This window comes from Trachypithecus francoisi, unplaced genomic scaffold, assembly GCF_009764315.1.
Source record: "Trachypithecus francoisi isolate TF-2019V2 unplaced genomic scaffold, Tfra_2.0 Lachesis_group16, whole genome shotgun sequence".
NCBI classification, from domain to species: Eukaryota; Metazoa; Chordata; class Mammalia; order Primates; family Cercopithecidae; genus Trachypithecus; species Trachypithecus francoisi.
The window spans coordinates 9,327,045-9,352,550 of NW_022681461.1; the positions used below are offsets into that span (position 1 = coordinate 9,327,045).

At 45.0% G+C, this 25,506-nt stretch overlaps 1 protein-coding gene across 7 annotated transcripts in view; it reads right to left on the reverse strand.

Annotated features, from left to right (window-relative positions):
- Positions 1 to 22,413, reverse strand: part of SPIN1 (spindlin 1) — a 90,329-nt gene extending 67,916 nt beyond the window's left edge. For 2 of the 7 annotated variants that reach the window (XM_033236877.1, XM_033236878.1), the window contains exon 1: positions 20,986 to 21,133. The gene's annotated coding sequence lies outside the window, so the exon portion shown is untranslated. Of the gene's footprint in view, positions 1 to 3,970; positions 4,112 to 20,097; positions 20,449 to 20,985; positions 21,199 to 21,257 lie in introns of those variants that run through there. The other 5 variants (XM_033236874.1, XM_033236873.1, XM_033236876.1 and 2 more) reach the window with 5 other exon arrangements.
- Positions 22,414 to 25,506: the final 3,093 nt, after the last annotated feature.

The following is a 25,506-nucleotide window of genomic DNA, read 5'->3' on the forward strand; positions in this document are numbered from 1 at the left end:
AGGGAAGCAGCCAGGCTCTAAGACGTGTAGCTCAACTGCAACTTATCTTTATCCCCAAAACTGAACCAAGGTGATCCCAAACTGCCTATTCCCTAAGATGCCTGAGGTAGAAAGAAGCATAAATCTTCTCTAGATATATCATCCTAGACCCCATATTATTCAAATGATATTTAACATGTTATCTACTAGATGTGCACATGTGTGTACGTGTACACACACACACACACACACACAGAGCCAACAAGGAGAAAAAAATGAAAAACCAGCAGGAAAAAAAAAGAAAAAAGAAAAGCAGGCCGGGCACAGTGGCTCACGCCTGTAACCCCAGCACTTTGGGAGGCCGAGGTGGGCAGATCACCTGAGGCCAAGAGTTAGAGACCAGCCTGACCAACATGGAAAAACCTCATTTCTTTTTTTTTTTTTTTTGAGACGGAGTCTCGCTCTGTCGCCCAGGCTGGAGTGCAGTGGCCGGATCTCAGCTCACTGCAAGCTCCGCCTCCCGGGTTTACGCCATTCTCTCGCCTCAGCCTCCCGAGTAGCTGGGACTACAGGCGCCCGCCACCACGCCCGGCTAGTTTTTTTTTTGTATTTTTTAGTAGAGACGGGGTTTCACAGTGTTAGCCAGGATGGTCTTGATCTCCTGACCTCGTGATCCGCCCGTCTCGGCCTCCCAAAGTGCTGGGATTACAGGCTTGAGCCACCGCGCCCGGCCGAAAAACCCCATTTCTACTAAAAATACAAAATTAGCAAAAAATTAGCTGGGCTTGGTGGCACATGCCTGTAATCCCAGTTGCTTGAGAGGCTGAATCAGGAGAACCTCTTGGACCCGGGAGGCGGAGGATGCGGTGAGCCGAGATCACGCCATTGCACTCCAGCCTGGGCAACAAGAGCAAAAATCCCTCTCAAAACACAAACACAAACACACACACACACACACAAAAGGGCTGGGCACGATGGCCATGCCTGTAATCCCAGCACTTTCGGAGGCCAAGGCAGGTGGATCACAAGGTTGGGAGTTCAAGACCAGTCTGCCCAACATGGTGAAACCCTGCCTGTCTGTATAAAAGCTACAAAACATAGCCAGGCATCGGGTGGCCCGGGCCTGTGGTACCAGCTGCTCAAGAGGCTGAGGTAGGAGGATCATTTGAGCCTGGGAGGTCGAGGCTGCAGTGAGTCGAGGTCGTACAACTGCACTCCAGCCTGGGTGACAGAGTAAGACTCTTGTCTCAAAAAAAAAAAGAAAGAGAGAGGGAATGATTCCAGTCACAGGAATGAATTTTAAAACTGACAGTGTACGTCTTACATAAAAAAAAAAAAAAAAAAAGGAAAACTGAAGATACAATTCAATAGCTTCTTTTTAATTAAAAAAAATTAGAGATGAGGTCTCACTATGTTGCCCAGAGTGGTCTCGAACTCCTGAGCTCAAGTAATCCTCTCGCCGTGGCCATCCAAAGTGCTGGGATTATAGATGTGAGCCACTGCACCTGGCCACAATTCAATAGCTTATTTTAACACTTAGAAGAAAACTGACAACTTAGAATTCCGTACACACCAAAAGTATCCTTCAAAGGGGAAGATCGGGCCGGTGGCTCACACCTGTAATCCCAGGACTTTGGGAGGTCGAGCGGATGGATCACTAGGGATCAAGAGTTCAACACCAGCCTGGGCAATATGACAAAACCCTGTCTATACTAAAAATACCAAAAAAATTAGCCAAGCATGGTGGCACACACCTGTAGTCCCAGCTATTCGGGAGGCTGAGGCAGGTGAATGGCTTGAACTGGGAGGCAGAGTTTGCAGCGAGCCGAGATCACGCCACTGCACTCAAGCCTGGGCAACAGAATGAGACTCCATCTTTTTTTTTTTTTTTTAAAGGAAGATCAATTTGAGGCATGTCTAGACTAACACATACTCAGGAAATTCACTACCAGAAGTTACACAAAAGGTGGGAAGCATAAAGGATGTTCTTCAGGCAGAAGAAAATGTTCCAAGATGGAGGATCTAGTTAGGAAATGAAAAAGATAAATTCTGTGGGTAAATCTAAATGGTTATTGAAAACACAAATTAATCACATCAAGATAAAATACAGACAGAATTAAAACCACAATAATGACAATGTGAATAAAAATGAGCTCAACAGACTATCCAGGAGAGGAGGAGAATATCAAATAATATTAGACTTTGATAGTAAAAGATTCATGTTTAAGTAACTTCCAAGTTAGAACAGCAGAACAAACATAAAAAAATAGCATCTAAAACAAGGCAAGAAAGGACAGGAAAAGGTACAAAACAGGCTTGACAGGTAGAAAGTACTTACTAAGAGATTTGAACCTAAATGTCGGTTACTTTGTCAAATGCCAATAGACAGATGCTGTAATCACAAGAAACACACAAGATTTTTAAAAATTCTAGTATATACTGACTGGGCATGGTGGCTCACGCCTGAAATCCCAGCACTCTGGGAGGCCGAGGCAGGTGGATCACAAGGTCAGGAGATGGAGACCATCCTGGCTAACACAGTAAAACCCCGTCTCTACTAAAAATACCAAAAAAATTAGCCAGGCATGTGGCGGGCACCTGTAGTCCCAGCTACTCGGGAGGCTGAGGTGGGAGAATGGCGTTGACACGGGAGGTGGAGCTTGCAGTGAGCTGAGATTGCACCACTGAACTCCAGCCTGGGCGACAGAGCGAGACTCCAACTCAAGAAAAAAAATAATAATAATTCTAGTATGTATTGTTGGCAAGAGAATCTTTCAAGACGTAAGTACAGTCATGCCCCATACAGTATCGTTTCAGTCAACAATGGATCACATATACAACGGTAGTCCCATAAGATTATAACAGAGCCAAGCACAATGGCTCACACCTGTAACCCCAGCACTTTGGGAGGCCAAGGTGGGCAAATCACTTCAGTCCAAGGGATGGAGACCAGACTAGGCAACGTGGCAAAAACCCATCTCTACACACACACACACACATGCCAGGCATAGTGGCAGACACCTGTAGTCACAATTACTAGGGAGACCGTGAGGATCACTTAAACCCAGGAGGCAGAGGCTACAGTTAGCCAAGATCGCACCACTGCACTCCAGCCTTGGCCACAGAGTGAGACCCTGTTTCAAAAAAAAAAAAATTATAATGGAGCTAAAAAATTCCTATTGTCTAGTATTTCATAGCCATTTGTGGTGATGCTGGTGTAAACAAACCCACTGTGCTGCAAACAAAACTACTGTGTTCAAAATCATATTACAGTACAGGCCAGGCATGGTGGCTCACGCTTGTAATCCCAGCACTTTGGGAAGCTGAGGTGGATGGATCGCCTGAGGTCAGGAGTTCAAGTCCAGCCTGGCCAACATGGCAAAACCCTGTCTCTATTTAAAAAAAAAAAAAAATGAGCCAGGCATGGTGGCAGGCGCCTATAATCCCAGCTACTCAGGAGGCTGAGGCAGGAGAATCGCTTGAACCCGGGAGGTGGAGGCTGCAGTGAGACGAGGTCACGCCATTGCACTCCAGCCTGGGTAATGAGGGCGAAACTCCATCTTGGTGTGAGGGGTAGGGGGAGTACAGTACAGGGCGGCCACGGTGGCTCACGTCTGTAATCCCAGCACTTTGGGAGGCCAAGGTGGGTGGATCACGAGGTCAGGAGTTCAAGACCAGCCTGACCAACATAGTGAAAACCCATCTCTACTAAAAATACAAAATAGCCGGGGATGGTGGCACATACCTGTAATCCCAGCTACTTGGGAGGCTGAGGCAGGAGAATTGCTTGAACCCAGGAGGTACAGGTTGCTGTGAGCCTAGATCGTGCCACTGCACTCCAGCCTGGGAGACAGAGCGAGACCCCGTCTCAAAAAAAAAAAGTATAGTACAATTATGTACAGTACATAGTACTTGACAATAAACAACTATGTCACTGGTTTATGTATTAACTATATGTTTAATCATTAGTTTAGACTGTACTCATACTTACTTAAAAAAAAAAAAGTTCAGTGTAAAACAGCCTCTGGCAGGTCCTTCAGGAGGTACTCCAGAAGAAAGCACTGTTATCACAGATGACAACTCCAAATGTGTTATTGCACCTGAAGACCTTTCACTGTGACAAGGTGCCGAGCTGGAAGACAGTGATACAGACGATCTTGAGTATTCGTTTTCTTTTTTTTTTTTTTGAGACAAAGTCTTACTCTCTTGTCCCCCAGGCTGGAGCGCAATGGCACGATCTCGGCTTACTGAAACCTCTGCCTTCCGGGTTCAAGCGATTCTCCTGCCTCAGCCTCCCGAGTACCTGGGATTACAGGTGCCTGCCACCACACCCGGTTACTTTTTGTATTTTTAGTAGAGATGGGGTTTCACCATGTTGGCCAGGATGGTCTCGAACTCCTGACCTCAGGTGATCCGCCTGCCTCGGCCTCCTGAAGTGCTGGGATTACAGGCATGAACCACCATGCCCGGCAAAGTATCTTAGCTTTTAACAAAAAGTTTAAAAAGTAAAAACAAAAGTAATACATTTTTAAAATAGAAAAGGCTTACAAAATAACAATACAGAGGAAGAATTTCTATACATCTGTACAATATGTTTGTGTTTTAAGCTAAGTACTGTAAGAATCAAGAAATTTAAAAATTATGAAGTTAATAAAGTAAAAAAGCTACACAGTTTCTAATATAGATGCAAGAAAAAAGTGTCTTCGCTGTCTGAGTGCAGTAGCAAAGACTAGATTGAAGAACTGGGGGGGTAGGCCGGGTGCAGTGGCTCACACCTGTGATCTCAGCACTTTGTGAGGCCGAGGCGGGTGGATCACGAGGTCAGGAGATTGAGACCATCCTGGCTAACATGGTGAAACCCCGTCTCTACTAAAAACACAAAACTTAGCCAGGCATGGTGGCGGGCACCTGTAGTCCCAGCTACTGGGGAAGCTGAGGCAGGAGAACTGTGTGAACCCAGGAGGCGGAGCTTGCAGTGAGCCGAGATAGCGCCACTGCACTCCAGCCCGGGCGACAGAGCAAGACTTCGTCTCAAAAAAAAAAAAAAAAGAATTGCGGGGATAGGGAAGAGTAAGCTAACGTTAATTTATTATTGAAGAAAATTTTTTTCTATAAATTTAATGTAGCCTAACTGTACAGGGTTTATACACCGTCTACAATAGTGCACAATAATGTCCTAGGCCTTCACATTCACTCACCACTCACTCACCCAGAGCAACTTACAATCCTGCAAGCTCCATTCATGGTAAGTGGTCTATACAGTTGTACCATTTCTGTATCTTTTATACCATGTTTTCACTGTACTTTCTCTGTGTTTACATACATAATTACTTACACCATTGTGTTCCAACTGTCTACAATATTCAGTTCAGTCACATACTATACAGGTTTGTAACCTAGGAGCAAATAGGCTTATACCATTTAGCCTAAGTGTGTCAAAGGCTACACCATCTAAGTTTTGTGCAAATACATGCTCTAATGCTCACCTAATAATGCATTTCTCAGAACATACTCTCATCATTAAGCAACACATGCTTGAAAAATAAGTAAGACTGAAATTAAAGAGTAAAAAAGGATATACCCTGCACATACTAACCAAAGGAAAACTCTACAGCAACATTAATATCAAGCTAAATAAACTTTACCTCTAATAATACTTCTCCCTTAAAAAGAACGCTTAATAGTGGTTTTCTATTTTTTCCCCGCTTTGGAGACAGGGTCTTACTCTGTCACCCAGGCTAAGTGCAGTAGTAAGATCAGGGCTTCTGAGTGCATCCTTCATCTCCCAGGCTCAAGTGATCCACCCACATCACCTTCTCGAGTGGCTGGGACTACAGGTGTGTGCCACCACACACAGCTAATTTTTTTTTTAATTTTCTGTAGAGATGACGTCTTGCTATGTTGCCCAGGCTGGTCTCAAACTCAAGACTCAACTGATCCTCCCGCCTCAAGCCTCCCAAACTGCTAGGATTACAGGCATTAGCCATCACACCCAGCCAATAGCGATTTTAAAAGACCTGGTTGATATACAGCTCTAAATACCAATGCATCTAAGAACATACCCTCATACTATGACAATGTATAAAGCACAAAGTATTGGAGCTAAGGAGAAACTGACAAATGCAAAATCAAAGTATTTATATATCTCTTTCAATAACCAATAGAACAAGCTGAAAAGCTTCTGCACAACAAAGCAAACAAATGACAGAGTGAAGAGACAACCTGTTGAATGGGAAATGATGTGTGCAAACTATTCATGACAAAGGACTAAAATCCATAATATGCAACGAGCTCAAATAATCAACAATTTAAAAAAAACAAATAGGCCAGGAGCGGTGGCTCAAGCCTGTAATCCCAGCACTTTGGGAGGCCGAGACGGGCGGATCACGAGGTCAGGAGATCGAGACCATTCTGGCTAACCTGGTGAAACCCCGTCTCCACTAAAAAATACAAAAAATTAGCCGTGCGAGGTGGCAGGCGCCTGTAGTCCCAGCTACTCGGGAGGCTGAGGCAGGAGAATGGCGTGAACCCGGGAGGCGGAGCTTGCAGTGAGCTGAGATCTGGCCACTGCACTCCAGCCCGGGCGACAGAGCGAGACTCCGTCTCAAAAAAAAAACAAAAAACAAAAAACAAAAACAAATAATCCCACTAAAAAGTGGGCAAAGGCCATCAAAAAACATACAAATGGCCAAATGATATACGAAAAAATGCTCACATCAGTAATCACCAGGTAAATGCAAATCAAAACTACAATGAGATAGCACCTTATCAATTAGGATAACTATTATCAAAAACACTAACAACAGACGCTGGCAAGGATGTGGAGAAAAGGGAATTCTTACACATTGGGAATGGAAATTAGTAAACCTATTACGAAAAACAGTACAGAAATTTCTCAAAACACTAAAAATAGAACTACTACATGATCCAGCAATCCCACTATTGGCTACTTATCCAAAGGAAAAGAAATTAGTATATCAAAGGGATACGAACACTCACCTGTTTATCACAGCACTATTTACAAAAGCAAAGATACAGAATCAACCCAAGTATCCATCGATGAGCAGAGAGATAAAGAAAACGTGGCATATAAACACAATGGAATGCTATTCAGCCAGAAAGAAAAATGAAATCATGTTTGCAGCAACATGGATGAAGCTGGAGGTCATTATGTTAAGTGAAATAAGCCAGGCCAGGCATAGAAAGACAAATACCATATGTTCTCACAAATACATGGGAGCTAAAAAAAAAAAAGTTAACCTCATGGAAATAGAGAAAACAATGACAGGTATCAGAGGCTGGGAAGGGATGGGGGGTGAGGAAGACAGGTTGGTTAATGGGTACAAACATACAGTTAGAAAGTTCTAATGTTCTATAGCAGAGTAGGGTCACCATAGTTAGCAAATATATACCGTATATTTCAAAGTAGCTGAAAGAGAAGGCTTGAAATGTTACCAGCACACAGAAATTATATATACTCAGCCAGGCACAGTAGTTCACACCTGCAATCCCAGCACTTTGGGAGGCTGAGGCAGGTGGATCACTGAGGTCAGGGGATCCAGACCAGCCTGGCCAACATGGTGAAACCCTGTCTCTACTAAAAATACAAAAATTAGCCCAGCATGGTGGCACACACCTGTAATCCCAGCTTACTCAGGAGGCTGAGGCGGGAGAATTGCTTGAACCCAGGAGCCAGGAGGTTCCAGCAAGCCGAGATCGCACCACCACACTCCAGCCTGGGCAACAGAGTGAGACTCCGTCTCAAAAACAAAAAAAGATAAATACTCAAGGTGATGGATGCTCCAGGTACCCTGACTTGATCATTATACATTCTATGCATGTAACAAGTATTCATATGTATCCCATAAAGATGTAAAATATTACGCAATAAAAGGAAAAGATAGGAATTTAGCAATGTATTTCTATGCAAAGGCTTAAAACATATAACATTTCAACATAAGCGAGAACGTACAGTTCCACAATTTGTGTCTCTCGTTAAATGTTACATTTTTCGTGTAATAAAGTAGGCCCTTGGCCCTCTTATCCCTTGAATTCCACATCTGTGGATTCAACTAACCTCAGATTTTAAAAATCTGGGGGAAAAATGGTTTCATCTGTACCAAACACAAACTTTTTTCCTTGTAGTTATTCCCTGAACAATACAGTATAACCATTTGTATAGCATTTACACTGTATTACATACTGTGAGTAATTCAGAGATTAAAGTATACAGAAAGATGTGCATAGATTATATGCAAATACTACACCATTTTATATAAGAAACTTGAGCATCCATGGATTTTGGTATCCAAGCGGGGCGGGGGGTGGGGGGTGAGGAGTAGGTCCTGGAACCAATTCCCTAATATGGAGGGATGGCTGTATGAATTTTTTTTTCCTATCAAACTCTTATTGTTAACAGTGGCAGAATATTCCAGTGTATGTATATGATGGTCATTTACTCTGTCTTAACTCCATTATTGGACAGTTGTTTCTGATTTTTCTCAATTACAAACACTGATACAATGAAAAACCTTACACATACATATTTGTATACTGTCCAAGTTTACCTATACAATAAAATCCTAGCAGTGCAACTGCTGGATCAAAAGAGTACATACATTTTAAATTCTGTTTTAGTGTAGCTATCCTCCAAAGAGGTCCTAGCAAAGTACAGTTTCACCAAAGATGCAAGTTATTTATTTAAGGGCTATGCATTTAGGTGAACCTTTCCTTATGAACTAATATTTTATTAGTCTCGCTCTGCTGCCCAGGCTGGCTCACTGCATTTAGGTGAACCTTTCCTTATGAACTAATATTTTATTAGTCTTGCTTTGTTGCCCAGGCTGGCTCACTGCAGCCTCAACTTTCCCAGCTCAACTGATCCTCCCACTTCAGCCTCCCACGTAAATGAAACTACAGGCACAAGCCACCACATCCAGCTAATTATTCTTTTTTTTTTCTTGAGGCGGAGTCTCACTCTGTCACCCCAGCTGGAATGCAGTGGCGCGATCTTCGCTCACTGCAACCTCTGCCTCCTGGGCTCAAGCAATTCTCCTGCTTCAGCCTGCCAAGTAGCTGGGATTAAGGCATGGGCCATGATGTCCGGTTAATTTTTATATTTTTAGTAGAGATGGGGTATCGCCATGTTGGCCAGGCTGGTCTCAAATTCCTGACCTCAGGTGATCCGCCTGCCTTGGCCTCCCAAAGTGCTGGGATTACAGGTATTAGCCACCATGCCAGGCCAAATATACACTCTCATACAAGGTGAGTGCCTGTTTCTCGTTAGGTGGGAAAAAATCTAATTGAGGCATCACGCCTTGTGGGATGGGCCTCAGCCAATCAATCCAACTGTTAAGAGCCCTTTCTAACCCCTTGAACTATAACACTGAATCCAGAACCTCTACTTAGTGAGCCCGTATCAATAAATTCTGCCTGACCCAACTTAATGTTCCTTCCTCTAAAATACTACATTCCTAAGCTCCATTGCCACAAATACTCCTCCAGGCTCCTGACTATATAGTGGCAAAACCACACAGTCTTTCGGAGTGTAGCATACCTTTCTCATGGGTCACCTCACTCTCCGGGGCCTGCTGCCAACTAAAGTCCAGTCACAGATCCACAAGAAAGAAGGATTACAGGGCAGATTATCAGAAAGACAGTACCGTGCAGAGCAACTACCCAAAGGGAGGCCAATTACAGGTTTTTCAGGCAAACGGAGATTAAGTTCCTCTGAAAAGGGTTGGAAACGCTGCTTCTCTGGCAAAGGTAGCAGAGCAGCATTTAAGGATTGAAGGTTTCCAGCTTAAACAGACTCTGACCATATGCCTCCAATCCAATTTTCAGGATTCCATTCCTACCAATCAATGATCTCACCCACAAATTGGGAATTACATTTGCATTTTTAGAGCAGCCACAGAAAACTTTAGGTCCCTTGCATGCAACCCGAGCTAAAAATTCAAAAGCCTGAGCTCATCATTCTGTTTTGTCTGGTTTGAACTTGGCTAAGCTGAACTATATTCCCCCAAATTTCCCTTCCGTCTCCTTGCATGGCTCACAGAGATTCTTGTGCAGCAGGTGAAGGGTGCAGGAGATGAAGCAACCACCCTGCAGCCTGCACACACTGTTGCTGCTCATCTTCTGACTCACCCCATTCATGTGAGGCAGTGGTTGGCCAAGAATCACAGCTGCATCCACTCCACCTTCCTCTGGGTTCTCCTTAAGCTTCTCTGCTCCTGGGCTACATGTACCAAGGATCCAACTCTTACAGGGCACCCACACAAGCAGGAACAAAGGCAACTAGAACTAGCATGGTTTCCATGTACCTTGCCTGTGGCTTCCTGTGTCATCTTCTTCCCCACTTCACATCCGTCGTTCTTTCTCAAACGACTGCCCTGTGGACTTCAAACTCCAGCATCAAGCACAAAGACAACAGCCTAATAGAAACTGCTTAGCCAGCTTCTACACTGTGTGAACTCAAGTCACTGTAACACATGCCTTAATACATACACAGACATATTTCATATATGTTTTTCTTTATCCATCCTAGTGGTTTCATTTTTCTAAACCTTATGAGGTCCTGAAAAAAAATTACAATTGCAAATCAACAAGGCCAGGTTCAGTGGCTCACGCCTGTAATCCTAGCACTTTGGGAGGCCAAGGCAGGTGGATCACCTGAGGTCAGGAGTTTGAGACCAGCCTGACCAACATGGAGAAACTCCGTCTCTACTAAAAATACAAAATTAGCCGGTGTGGTGGTACATGCCTGTAGTCCCAGCTACTCAGGAGGCTGACGCAGGAGAATCGCTTGATCCCAGGAGGCGGAGGTTGTAGTGAGCCAACAATGCGCCACTGCACTCCAGCCTGGGCAACAAGAGCGAAACTCCCTCTCAAAATAAATAAATAAAAGTCAACAAACTGTTACTTAATAATCACTGTATGACAAATACCTGTGCAGCAGACAAGACATTTAACCAACTGGACAGCCTTAATTTCCTTATGATTGAATTCTAGCTACTGCACAGGGTAGCTTGAGTCCTTACAATCCAGACATTGAGCTAGATACCAGAAAAGTAATTACGGGCAAAAACAGGAACGGTTCTGCTTTCATGAAACTCAGCCTTTGTGGGAAAACTAAAATTAATTAAATCACACAAACTAATATAACACTGTAATTCTGATAAGCACCAAAAGGACTTGACTGCAGAAGGGTCAAGAAAAAACTTCAAGAACTTCCGATAGCCGGGCACGGTGGCTCATGCCTGTAATCCCAGCACTTTGGGAGGCTGAGGCAGGTAGATAGCTTGAGTCCAGGAGCTCAAGACCAGCCTGGGCAACAAGGCAAAATCCTGTCTCTACTAAAAATACCACAATAAACTAGCCAGGCATGGTGGCACATGCCATAGTCTCAGCTATTCAGGAGGCTGAGATGGGAAGATCACCTGAGCCCAGGGAGGTCGAGGCTGCAATGAGCCAAAACTGTGCCACCGCACTATAGCCTAAGCAATAGGAGTGAGACCTTGTCTCAAAAAAACAACTTCAGGCCGGGCACGGTGGCTCACACCTGTAATCTCAGCACTTTGGGAGGCAGAGGAGGGCAGATCACTTGAGGTCAGGAGATGGAAACCAGCCTGGCCAACACGGTGAAACCCTCTCTACTAAAAATACAAAAAATTAGCCGGGCGCCGTGGCAGGCACCTGTGGTCCCAGCTACTCAGGAAGCTGAGGCAGAAGAATCGCTTTAACCGGGAGGTGGAGGTTGCAGTGAGCCGAGATCGCACCACTGCACTCCAGCCTGGGCAACAGACTCCATCTCAAAAAAAAAAAAAAAATTAGCCAGGCGTGGTGGCACACACCTGTAGTCCCAGCTACTTGGGAGACTGAGGACGGAGAATCGCTAGAACCTGGGAAGCGGAGGCTGCAGTGAGCTGAGATCACACCACTGCACTTCAGCGTGGGCAACAGAGCAAGACTCTGTCTAGAAAAAGAAAAAAGAAAACTTCAGGCAACCGATGCTTGTTGGAGTGGGTGATGAATATCAGTATACTCCAATCTCTTTATCTTACGAAAATTTGCAAGCATGCACACAGAAAATTTCATTAAAAAGTGATGCTTGAGCCAAACTCTAAAGACCAAGAATAACTGTTAACAAAGAAAGGCATTCCAGGCAGAAGAAAAGAACAAGTGCCAAGATTCCTGGTGGAGAAGATGGAGGAGAAGATTCCAGGAGAAAGAAGGAGGCCCCATACAGCTGGAGCAAAGAAAGCAAGGGGGAAACTAGTACAAGATGAGGCTGAGGCCCAAAAGTAATTAGTCATGCACCACCTAATGACATTTCTGTCAACAACAGACCCATAAATCAGTGGATCCATATCATGAGGCTGTTTTAAGCTAAGTGCTATTTAAAAAGACAAAAAGTTAAAAAAAAAAAAAAGTTTAAAAACTTGTTAAAAACTTACAGTAAGCCAGGGTCAATTACTGAAGAAACTGTTTTTATAAATTTAGTGTAGACTAACTGTAGTGTTTACATACAGTCTACAGTAGTGAACAGTAATATTCTAGGCCTTCACATTCACTCACCACTCACTCACAGACTCAACCCAGTGCAACTTCCAGTCCTGCCAGCTCCATTCATGCTAAACGCCCTACACAGGCATTCCATTTATCTTTTATACCATGTTTCTACTGTACTTTCTCTGTGCTTAGATATGTTTAGATATATAAATACTTACCACTGTGTTCCAACAGTCTATAGTATTCAGTTCAGTCACATAATGTACAGGTTTGTAGCCTAGGAGCATTAAGCCGTACTATATAGCCTAGGTGCCAGTAGGTTGTCCCATATAGGTCTCTGTAAGTACACTCTATGAGGTACACAATGAGGTTCTCTGAATGTATCCCCATTGTTAAGGGATGTAAAACTATATGTACACCAAATATATGTATACTCTTGAGGCTACTTTATAAATTTTTGTCCTTAAGGCACTGGAAAGCCATTCGGAGTTTTGTTTTGTTTTGTTTTCTGACACGGAGTCTCACTCTGTTGACCAGTCTGGAGAGCAGGGGCGTGATCTCAGCTCATTGCAGCCTCCACCTCCCAGGTTCAAGCAATTCTCCTGCCTCAGCCTCCTGAGTAACTGAGATTATAGGCATGCACTACCACGCCTGGCTAATTTTTGTATTTTTAGTAGAGATGGAGTTTCACCATGTTGGCCAGGCTGGTCTCAAACTTCTGGCTTCAGGTAATCCGCCCACCTCAGCCTCCCAAAGTGCTGGCATTACAGGTGTGAACCACCATGCCTGCCCGGCCACCATTTAGAGTTTTAAGTAAAAGGCTGACATGGTAAGATCTGCCTTTTAAAATGTAATTTTTTTTTTTTTTTTGAGATGGAGTCTCACTCTGTCACCCAGGCTGGAGTACAACAGGGTGATCTTGGCTCACTGCAAGCTCCGCCTCCCAAGGTTCAAGTGATTCTCATCAGGAGTAGCTGGGATTACAGGCGCATGCCACCATGCCTGGCTAATTTTTGTATTCTTAGTAGAGATGGGTTTTTGTTGTTGTTGTTGTTTTTGAGATGGAGTCTCCCTCTGTCGCCCAGGCTGGAGTGCAGTGGCGCAATCTCAGCTCACAGTCTCTGCATCCCGGTTTAAGCGGTTTTCTTGCCTCAGCCTCCCGAGTAGCTGGGATTACAGGCACGCGCCACCACATCCGGCTAATTTTTGTATTTTTAGTAGAGATGGGGTATCACCATGTTGGTCAGGCTGTTCTCGAACTCCTGACCTCATGATCCACCCACCTCAGCCTCCCAAAGTGCTGGGATTACAGGCATGAGCCACCACACCCAGCCTGAAAATGTTATTTTTTAAGGCTGTATTGGTGCCTGACGCCTGTAATCCCAAGATTTTGGGAAGCCCAGGTGAAAGGACTGCTTGGGGTCAGGAGTTCAAGATCATCCTGGGCAACACTGTGAGACCTCATCTCTACAAAAAAAAAGTTTTAAAAAGAAAATATAACTGTTTTGCCACTAACAAAATCACAAATGTGTTTACCTTTCACCCCACAATCTATCTAAAAGCTGTAAGTGCACAAATACAAAACATTATACCCACAAGGTTATTCATTGCTGCAATATTTATAACAGCCAAGAGAACATAAACAACCCAAATGTTCATCAATAGGAGATGAGTTGCAAGCACAAAAGAATGCACTTCTACGAAGCGATCTCCAGAATATATTAAAATAAAGCAGAGCAGTGTGCATAGAATGCTGCCTATTGTGTAAGAAAGGGAAATAAAAATATACACATACACTTACATTTGCAAAAATGAAATATCATAAGAATAAAGCAGAAACAACTGGGGCAGGAGAGAAATTAGTGGAGAGACAGAATTAAAATGAAGCTGTGAACATAATTTTTTAACACTGATCGGATTTTTTAACTACATAAATATTCACATAAATGTTCTACATGTTAAAAAATAACATTAAATGAAAAACTAAAGCAATTCTTAAAGGAAGAATTTCAGGCAAACAAACCAAATTAATTATCAAACACAGAATCAGAGAAATGCTTTTCAAATGGCCTTACAAATCAGAATGTCAACTGTACATGCTTATGTGGATACATTTTAAGAACAAAAAGAACCATAACCAAACATAAACCTAGAGTTGCTTGTTATTAGTGTTATTTTCAAACTACTAACAACTCTGTGATGTTAAATTCGAACTGGAAATACCAATATAAAAATCAAAATCTGTATGTTTTCCATGGCTGTCCTATAAAAGCATGGGCATCCTAACAGCAAGAACATATAACAATTTAGATTTTTGTATCTAAATTCTACTGCTCAATAAAACAAGCTGCAAGAAACGGCTGATAGGTATTTGGCAGGAAAAGCACAAAGTGAACCTCAGACTTCTCGTTTCAGAAAGCAAGAAAAGCTTCAGAGATTACGTGTCACATCAAAGCAAAGAGAACTAGGTTGAAAGGACCTCAACACGTCCAAGTTGTGACAAGTTACGGAAAAACAGTGAGTATCTGATTAAAACACATTGGATAAGGCCAGATGTGGTGGCTCACGCCTATAATCCCAGCACTTTGGGAGGCTGAGGTGGGAGGATTACTTGAGATCAGGAGTTTGAGACCAGGTGGACCAACAAGGTAAAACCCCGTCTTATGAAAAACACAAAAAATTAGCCAGGTATGGTGGTGCATGCCTGTAATCCCAGCTGCTTGGGAGGCTGAGCCAGGAGAATAGCTTGAACCCAGGAGGCGGAGGTTATAGTAAGCCAAGGTCCCACCACTGCACTCCAGCCTGGGTGACAGAGCAAGACTCTCTCTCAAAACTAAAAACACAAAAACACACACTGCATGCATAAAAACTCATGGGTCTACAATGACGCTCAAGAGAGAAAGAAAAAAGAAAGTAATTCAAACCCCTACCTCCAAAAAAAAAAAAAAAAATCAGGCCAGGCGAAGTGACTGACACCCGTAATCCCAGCACTTTGGGAGGCCGAGGTGGGCGCATCACGATGTCAAGACATCGAGGCCATCCTGGCCAACATGGTGAAACCCCCATCCATACTAAAAATACAAAAATTAGCTGGTTGTGGTGGCGCATGCCTGTAGATCCAGCTATTAAGAGGCTGAGGCAGGAGAATCGCTTGAATCCAGGAGGCGGAGGTTGCAGTGAGCCAAGATTGCTCCACTGCACTCCAGCCTGGCGACAGAGCGAGATTTCGCCTCAAAAAAAAAAAAACCCCAAAGTACGAAAAAGGACATTCTTTTCTCTCCTTGTGGCCTGTGTCAGGTTAAGTAATAGTAATTCACACATATGATGTGTTAAATAATTTAAAGACAGGCCCAAGCATAAACAACTACAAAGAAACATAATCTAGTTTTTAAAAAAAATCTGCCTATTTTGTTAACATGCTACTATAATCTAACATCTCAAATGGTATAAAGATGCCTTACTAGTCTTTTCATCTATTCTCTCAACCTTTGGATAAAATATTCACATTGAATAAATCCTTCCTCCTCCCCTCCCTTCAGGGGGAAAAAAAAAAGCACATTTAACAGAACATTAAATATTCTGAGTTCAGACCAATACCCCATGTCTCAAATGACTTCACCAGCTTCTCTAACAGACTAGACTCTGGAGATTAAAGATCCTACGCAGGCAAATTCCTCTAACTCACCTTTCAAACTGTTCTAAAACACAGGTCCAATCCTGTCCCTGCCTTTCAATGGCTTCCCCCTACCTATAAATTCAACACCAACCACCTTAATGTTATATGCAGAATTTAAAATGTGGCCCCCAAATTCACCCCTAGACAGATCAGCCGTAGGAAAGAAACTACAGGTGGTGTAGGCAGTGGTGACATCATCATCAATATCAACTGGGCATTTACTGTATACCAGGAGCCTATGAATCATTTTACTTCATTTAAGCTCACCCCAATGAGATAGGTGTTCTCGGCCCCTGCTATTCGTAAACACACTCACAAAAGAGGATAGAAGATAGATAGTAGGTAGGTAGGTAGGAAGGAAATAGAAAAAGAAAGATGAGGGAGGGAGGGAGGGAGGGAAGGGAGGGAGGGAGGGAGGGAAGGAAGGAAGGAAGGAAGAAGGAAGGAAGGAAGGAAGGAAGGAAGGAAGGAAAAAAGATTAGAGAAAAGAAGGGGCTAACTTTTGGCTGGGAATGAAATCCCCGATGGCCATCTTTAACTCCTAGCCTCTGCTTCTGCTTTCCTGTCCATCCAGATGTCTTTCCTCTCCCATTCTGATATTCTGTAGAATCACCTTCTCTTCCCAGATACCCTTCAGCACAGAATTCCCTCATTATATGCATGTGTATCTCCTCTATCAGACTATAAAGTCTGTAAGGATACATCTGTGTTTATATATTTAGCCAAACATGACTTGTTCTATAAAAGGGTTTATGGCAATTTTAAGGTCATGAATAGGTTCCCAGTAAAGGTGTAATTTAAAATTAAATTGGACTGAATACTGATGCACAACTAAGCCAACTGTTTACTTCACATTAAAAAAAATGCTAACAACTACAGCAAAGTTCAAAAGCAGAAAGGAGAAGGAAATCAACATCTACTGGCGTCAGCTGCTGTATTTCAGGAACTGTACTGAAAACTCTATAAATCCATTTCACGTAATTCTCAGAACAGACTTACACCATAGGTTTTATCCCAGTTTATAGTTAAGGAATTGAAGGTTTTAAAAGGCTTTGCGGGTTGGCTCTTTCACCATTATTTGCTGGAGTTTGGGTTTGCAGGCTTTCTGGATCATATATTTCTTTCCAGGCTACCTTGCAGCAATTTGTGAACTGGCATCACTTTCCGCTGGGTCCCAAAGATCCAGGAAGAGCTTAGTGCTGTTGACTAGACCTCGGATGGACCCACCACAAAAGTTTAACCCAACCTTGACCCCAGAATCTTCACAAATGCTCACTGAAGAAAATTCCCAGGACGACTCAGGGGCCTTTCTTCTGCTCAGAGATGTCAATAAAGAACTTTAGTAACATGACTTTCAACCCTAGGACCTTCCCTTCTACCAGAAGATTCATTCCAAAAACTGGATAGGAGAGAAACAACCTTCCAGCACACCAGAGATGGCTTGCCTTAGGAGGAGAAGAACACCGCTATCTACGCAGAAAGAACTTCCAGGACACCAGAGATGGCTTGCCTTAGGAGGAGAAGAACACCGCTATCTACGCAGAAAGAACTTCCAGGACACCAGAGATGGCTTGCCTTAGGAGGAGAAGAACACCGCTATCTACGCAGAAAGAACTTCCAGCACACCAGAGATGGCTTGCCTTAGGAGGAGAAGAACACCGCTATCTACGCAGAAAGAACTTCCAGCACACCAGAGATGGCTTGCCTTAGGAGGAGAAGAACACCGCTATCTACGCAGAAAGAACTTCCAGCACACCAGAGATGGCTTGCCTTAGGAGGAGAAGAACACTGCTATCTATGCAGAAAGAAAGTATGGTAAAATTGAGATACCTGTTACTCAACAGATGTTCTTGGCTTGAAAAACAACTAGACACCGGGCCAAAGGGAGAATTCAGAATGAATCAAGAAGGCAACCATTCAAATGAGCTGCAGTTTCTGTATCACAGATAGCCTGAGAATGCTAGAACAGGGAATCATGACACCAAGCCAATTCAACCATAAACTGTCATTCTTGTACTTTTTTTCTTGCTGATAATTCTATGCATTCGGTTGAGAAACCTACACTATGCTAGAACAGCCTGTATACCAGTAATTTTGATGAAGAGTTCTGTAATTTTTTTGGTGTATTTTCATTTCTGCCATGATACCAGTAATTTATAAGAGATCCATGTAGCTTGAATGCATTTGAGTAACTTCAACATACTTTAGCTCTCCTCTCTGATGTGACCCAAAGAGCCAGTAGGTCCTAAATGTCCTTTGTGTGTCAGAAGCCTGAAGTCAGTGAGATGAAGTCCAACATCAAGAATTTAGGTAAAGCAATTTGTGGGGCAAGAATGTAAAGAAAACACTGGGTAGTTTGGCAAGAGCATAATTATTGAATTTTCTGGTTTTCAAAAATGTGAACTCCAATAAAAGGATCTTCAATGTGCTATTTTTGCAATTTTCAGTAACAAATGTGTGTATAGAGAAAATAAAACTGACATATTCGAGTAGCTTTAAAAAAAAACTTTTTTTTAAAAAAAGGCTGCACGATGAATCAGTTATGTGGCTTTGGACCAGTAAGGAGTCAATTTCAACCCAGATTGTTCTGACTTGGAAGGCCATTGTGACTCCATGTCGAACTCCAGACTACACTGTTTTCACAATACCATAATATCTTCTAAACTGAACAAAATACTTGCACGAAATAGTTGATTCTCTTCTTCCAGTTTCTTTTCATTCATGGAAAGGGAAAGAAGACACACTGAATTAAACGTCCAGCAAATGTAAATACAGTATTAACATTTAAATGCTTTCTCAGCAAATATTTTAAAGGATAAACCAAAAGAATTGTATATCGAACATACTAGAAAAAAGATGCTAGCAATTAAGGAGTGCAACCAGTAACGTTATAACTAAGTGCAATCAGGTAAGTCACTCGGAAGTGAAAACCACCTAAATTTCTGTCAATAAAAACCAAATTAATAACTCTCATCAATATGATAGCCAAATTTGAGACACTACCCACAAAATGCAGAGGGGCACACATTAGCCACATCAATATTGTGATCCCTCAGTCCACAAGGCAGACATACAATTATCTGAGATACACTGTAAGGACACCAATGACCAACATATGGCATCGCAATGGCTGTTCCAGGGAACATCCATTTTCACTGTTCCCTGGATTTCAGGCATAAAAAGATGACTGAAGACATATACTGGCCCTTTTGCCTTGACCCAATTCATAACCATTGTAAAAGTAACCATTTCGCTACTCAAAAGATTATAAAGAAATTCTATTTTTCGTAAGAATCTACGATCTACTAGCATACACATACTGTACCTTAATATATAATTATCAAATCTGATAACGAACGTTCTGCAAATTACCAGCTACTACAATATTTTGGTGTTTGCCTTTTAACTAAAGCTGGGGGGGAGTAGGGAGGTTGGAAGAACACTCATTTTACTTGCCCTTTCCAAAATTTCACTTCAAAAGAGTGTTTAAAAACTCAGTATGTCCAGATATAAATCTCCAAGCTTAATTTTCACTGCTTAACAAAAGCGATGTAGAAAGCAATTACTGTACCCTCCATCAATCCTTTCGGATTGCATAGAATTCCTTCCAGAAAATTCCAAAAGAAAAAAAGTTAGACAGGTATTTGCGTTTTGGTGCGTAAGTCGTCTTTGGCACACGTCACGTAGCGTGAAATCCTTTAAGACGTTTAAATGTTCCTGGTATTGTTTTGTGATGAACGTGATAAAATAGTCAAACAATCCATATTTACCAAGAGTAAAAACACTTCCACCACGCACGGAAAATCTCTCCAAAACACAAAATCTGATTCAAAAATTATAAATAAAAAGAGAATAAATGTAAAAGCAAATGCATAAACAAACTTCGAAATGCGTATGCGATGACATTACTGAAGCCATTACTCAAAACGAACCTCTGTAAAATCGAGAACGCACAATCAATGCAATAAGATGCTCGAGAAAGCCAAACCCGAGGCGCTGCGCAGTTCCCGCATCACACAATTCATTTCAACACATTCCTTGACGAATACATCCAAGGTCACTCACGATGCCTCGAGAGGAGAGTGCCTGTCTCTCTCCAGAGCACGCAACCCATTCGCCGCGCCCCCACGGAGGGCGGCGAGGAGACGGGCGCATCAGGAAAGGGGCTGCGCGGGCGCGAGGACTGGCCGGTGGGCGTTCCGGCGCCGCGGAAACCCGCGCATCCGCGGAGCCTGCAACTTGCAAGGTCCGCGGCCATCCCCCCGGGCCTGGGAGGGGTGGCCCGAAGGCAGGCCCGCGTCCCCGGGGTGACCCGACCCGCCGCGCCGGGGTCCCGCCCCTCCCCCCGCCCCGCCTCCGTCGCCGGCCCGGGATTATGCAACGCTCCCCCTCCCCGCCCGCATTCTGGCGCAGCGCCCCCTCCCCGCGCCCGACTGCGCAGCGCCGCCGCCCCCCGCCCGCGGGCCTCCCCGCCCGGCTCCAAACAAAGCGCGCGCTAAGGGGCCAGCGGCGGCCGGGAAACTGGGGACGGGAGGGTGGCGGCCATGTTGGCGGGGGGCGGCGGAGATGGGGGGACTGAGGAGTGGGGGCCGGCGAACAAAGGAGCGCGCGCCCGCCCGGAGGCCCAGGCCCGCCCCGCCCGGGTCCCCGCCGTGGCCCGGCCGGCAGGGGGCGCTGTGCGGGCGCCGCCCGCTGGACAATGCTCCGCCGGGCCCCGCGCGGGCCGCGCTCACCTGCGCCCCCGGGCAGGCCGCCGCACCCCTGGCCCGCCGGCAGCCCGCACCCCCTCACGACCCACGCCCGCCCTGCGCGGGCCTCACCTGCTGGCCGCCTAGGCTGCAGTCCACAGGCCCACAGGTTCCGTCGTCTCTCGTTCGCGCTCCCGCCGGCCCCAGCCCGAGCCAGACGGCGCCTCCCCGCCCCCGCTCCCTCGCCGCGGATGCCGCCCGCCCCCCAGCAGCCAGGGCGCACGCGCACTGCGCCCGCCGAACTGCGACGGCCGCGCCGCCCCGGCGCCTGGCGCCGACGGCGGACTGCGCAGGCGCAGTGGGGCGAGGCGGGGCCGGCGGGGGCGGGGCCCGGTCCCTCTCACCTGGCTGGCGGCAGGGCGGGGCCCGAGACCGGGAATGCCAGGTGCGCGAGGTGAATGGGCGGTGGCAGGCGCGCGGAGCCCAGGCGCCTGAGGGGGCGCAACTTCTCCCGGAAGGCACGCAGCCTCAGAAGGACTTCGTTTTTGCGCAGTAGGACGTTGAAGAAAGGACAAGCCCCCTTTGTCCTGGCACGTAAGCCGCAAGTGGTCCTGAGTAGTGCACACCGCGAAGACTGAGGAAGCTGGATCACAGGGCTGGGCCGTGAGCCCTGAACCTTGGAGAACGCCGCATTACTGCTCCAGCGCGCCGGTTCAGGACCGCGGGACGCGAGCCCTTTAAAAGGATGGATTTGCTTCCTGTGACTCCCTGGAAGAGATGTCTTCACCACCGCACTGCGTAGAGGCCGGCGTCGTCGCCCGCTCACCTCGCTTGCTGCCTCCCCGCACAAAGCCCAGCCCAGGTAGCTCAGGTTAGCTGGAGCCCCGGAGCCTCACCTACAAATACCTGGCCTGGCCTAGGTTGTGTGGGGACGGGATGTGGCTTCTGCAAGCCCAGAAACCTGTTTCCACTCCCCCACCAGAAATGGAAGTCACCCAGCTCTACTCGCAAGGTTAGGAGCCAAAAATTCCCATGATCGCACGCGAATTCATTTGACTTCCGTTTCAGTTAAGATGCTTTTTCAGCATTTTGTTGCTTGTTTGCAGGAGAAGGGAGAGAGGTAGCGTCAAGAATAGTTTTTACTCCTGCAGAGTCGAGTGCAGGACTTGAAGGCTGAGTTCAGGCGCTCTCCCCTCCCCGCTAGCCCCGTGTCCTGGAGCAGGTCACTGACCCGGTTCCTCGAGTGCGACAGCGCAGCCTCATCGTAATAAACCGCCTCCCAAAGCGTTGTCAGATCAAATTTCAGAACATGTTATTGGAAAGCACCTTAAACACTCTAAACTGCAGCACAATTACTAGCAATACTCTTTGGGGTTTGACTGGCACCTTTTCTTCCAAATAAGATTGATAGATGCCTACTCAAACAAATTGAAGTGCTTGTCTCAGATGACACACTTGGCAGGCATGGGACGTTCACAGGCCAACTAGAGGGCTAATTTCAATACTGAGATATAAAAGTGTATCGCTGTACTTACAGTTCCCAAGTGTTGAGAAATTACTCATTTGTGTATTTAATGTCTTTTTTGTGTGTTTGTTTAGACGGAGTTTCGCTCTGTTTCCAAGGCTACGGTGCAGTGGCATGATCTCGGCCCACTGCAACCTCTGCTTCTTGGGTTCAAGCAATCCTCATACCTCAGCCTCTCGAGTTGCTGGGATTACAGGCGCGCACCACCATATCCAGCTAATTTTTAAAAATATTTTTAGTAGAGACGGTATTTTGCCATGTTGGCCAGGCTGGTCTCAAACTCCTGGCCTCAAGCAATCCGCTGGCCACAGCCTCCTAAAGTGCTAGGATTACAGGCGTGAGCCACCATGCCAGGCCTGTTGAATGTCTTATAGTGGGATTATCTCAGAAACAGAGGGATGGGAAGAAGGTAGGTGCCAAAAAGTCTGCTGGTTGGAAGAGTTCATCTCGTTGGTGAGACCCCTGGGTTTCTCCACCTCAGCACTGTTGGCTTTGGGGATGGGGTAATCCTTTCGTGTGGGGTCGGTTCCATGCTTTGTAGGATGTTTTAGGGCATCCCTGGCCTCCACACGCTCCTCCAAAATTTACAGAAAACGTCTTCAAAGTCAAATATGTTGCCCCACCTCCATCTCCATCCCCCAACCCCTGATTTAAAATGTGCCACTAGTAATGATCACATTGGGAGCTGTTGAGAATACGCAGGACTGTGGCTTACACCTGTAATCCCAACACTTTGGGAGACTGAGGCTGGAGGATGGCTTGAGCCCAGGAGTTCGAGACCAGCCTGGGCAACATAGCAAGACCTCAACTCTAAATTAAAGTAAATAAAATTTTAAAAAATTTTACAAAGGCTAAGAACAGTGGCTCACACCTGTAATCCCAGCACTTTGGGAGGCTGAGGCAAGTGGATCACTTGAGGTCAGGTGTTTGAGACCAGCCTGGCCAACACAGTGAAACCCTATCTCAGCTAAAAAGACAAAAATTAGCCAGGTGTGGTGGTGCATGACTGTAATCCCAGCTGCTCCAGAGGCTGAGGCAGGAGAATTGCTTGAACCCAGGAGGCAGGGGTTGCAGTGAGCCGAGACTGTGCCACTGCACTCCAGCCTGGGTGACAGAGTCAGACTCCATCTCAAAAAAAAAAAAAGAGAGAATACACAGCATTGTGGCTTATGCCTGTAGTCCCAGCACTTTGGGAGGCCAAGGTTGGGAGGATGGCTTGAGCCCAGGAGTTCAAGACCAGCCTGGGCAACATAGCAAGACCCCAACTCTACAATAAGTAAATAAAATGTTTTAAAATTTTAAAAAGGCCAGCCGGGTGCGATGGCTCACGCTTGTAATCCCAACACTTTGCGGGGGGCCGAGGCAGGCAGATCACTTGAGGTCAGGAGTTCAAGACCAGCCTGGCCAATGTGGTGAAACCCCATTTCTACTAAAAATAAAAAAATTAGCCAGCCATGGTGGCAGGCACCAGTAATCCCAGCTACCTGGGAGGCTGAGGCAGGAGAATTGCTTGAACCCAGGATGCAGGGGTTGCAGTGAGCCGAGATTACACCGCTGCACTCCAGCCTGGGCATCAGAGTGAGACTCTGTCTCAAAAAAAAATTTAAAGTAAAAAAAAAAGAATGCACAGTCCAGTAATGTCACCCAGACCTATATCAGCCAAGGTCATACTCCAGAGGAGTACTTATCTCAACTGCATCTAAGGCCTTGCTAATTAGCTCATTAGAATGTCACAAATGGGTTTTTATATTACCCATGTATAACTGCCAAAAATGTTTAAGTGAATCAAGTTGGGAAAAAAAATAAGAAAAATCCAGGTTGGAAGACACTCAGCAAAACAATTTCCCTGCACTGCAGTCTTCAAAAATTCAAGCTAGGGAATTGATCTAGACAAATAACAACTGGGTCAGTCCATCGAGTGACCCCTGATGCAGCACTGCATTGAAGGCAAAAAAGTTGTGAGAGAGATTTGAGGGACAACTGAGAAACTTTGTTGTTATATATGGACTATATAGTAGGCAGTATTGTGTCATCATTAGATTTTTCGGTGTGATAATGCCTGTTTACAAGAATGTCCTAGTTCTTAGGATGTTAGTGCTGAATCATTAGGTAAGAGTCCTGATGGCTACAGCTGACATATAAATGCCTCAGAGACTGATGTATTTTATATGGAGGTAAAGCAAATGTAACAAACTGTTAATAGTTGGTGGATCTAAGTGATGAGTCTAGGTGGGTTCACTGTGCAGTTTTTTTCAACTTTTCTGGAAAACAAACTTGAAAATAAAAAATTGGAAAAATAGAATTCAAGTTAATTTATGAATTTCTAGGATACTAAGACACATTGATTCAACTTGCCAGGCAGCTCCTGCTGTCCTCCAACTTGCTAATGAAATATTTTGAGAACTTACATGTATAGCAAATTTCTTTCATTTTGCTTTTGTTATATTTTGGAGAAGGGGTCTTGCTATTTCGCCCAGGTCTGCTTGAACTCTCCATCATTCACCTTGGCTTCCTGAATAGCTGGAGCTGCAAGCATGCACCACCAGCCCTGGCATATAGCTAATCTCTTTACAGTTTCTCAACCATACTCAACTTCTAAGATTGGATCAGAGGTTCTACATACGTTTTTCCTCCTATAGCAAGCTTATTAAATACAAATTGGCATGTTAAAAACCTTGGCCGGCTGGGCGCAGTGGCTGATGCCTGTAATCCCAACACTTTGGGAGGCAGAGGTGGGCAGATCACCTGAGGTCAGGAGTTAGAGAGACCAGCCTGGCCAACGTGGTGAAACCCCTTCTCTACTAAAAATACAAAAAAATTAGCTAGGTGTGGTAGCGGGTGCCTGTAATCCCAGCCACTCAGGAGACAGAAGAATCGCTTGAACCTGGGAGGCAGAGGTTGCAGTGAGCCGAGATTGCGCCATTGCACTCCAGCCTGGGCAACAAGAGCGAAACTCCATCTCAAAAATAAATAAATAAATAAAAGCCTTGGCCTATACTAGGTGTATGTCTCTTTTACTTCTGGGTTCCTGGGCTCCTACTTGGGAGGATTTCTGCCCTGAGTATGAGTATACTTGTGATTTGGAGTGGAAGAAGGAAGAGATACCAAAGGCATGAGGGGTGGTTAAT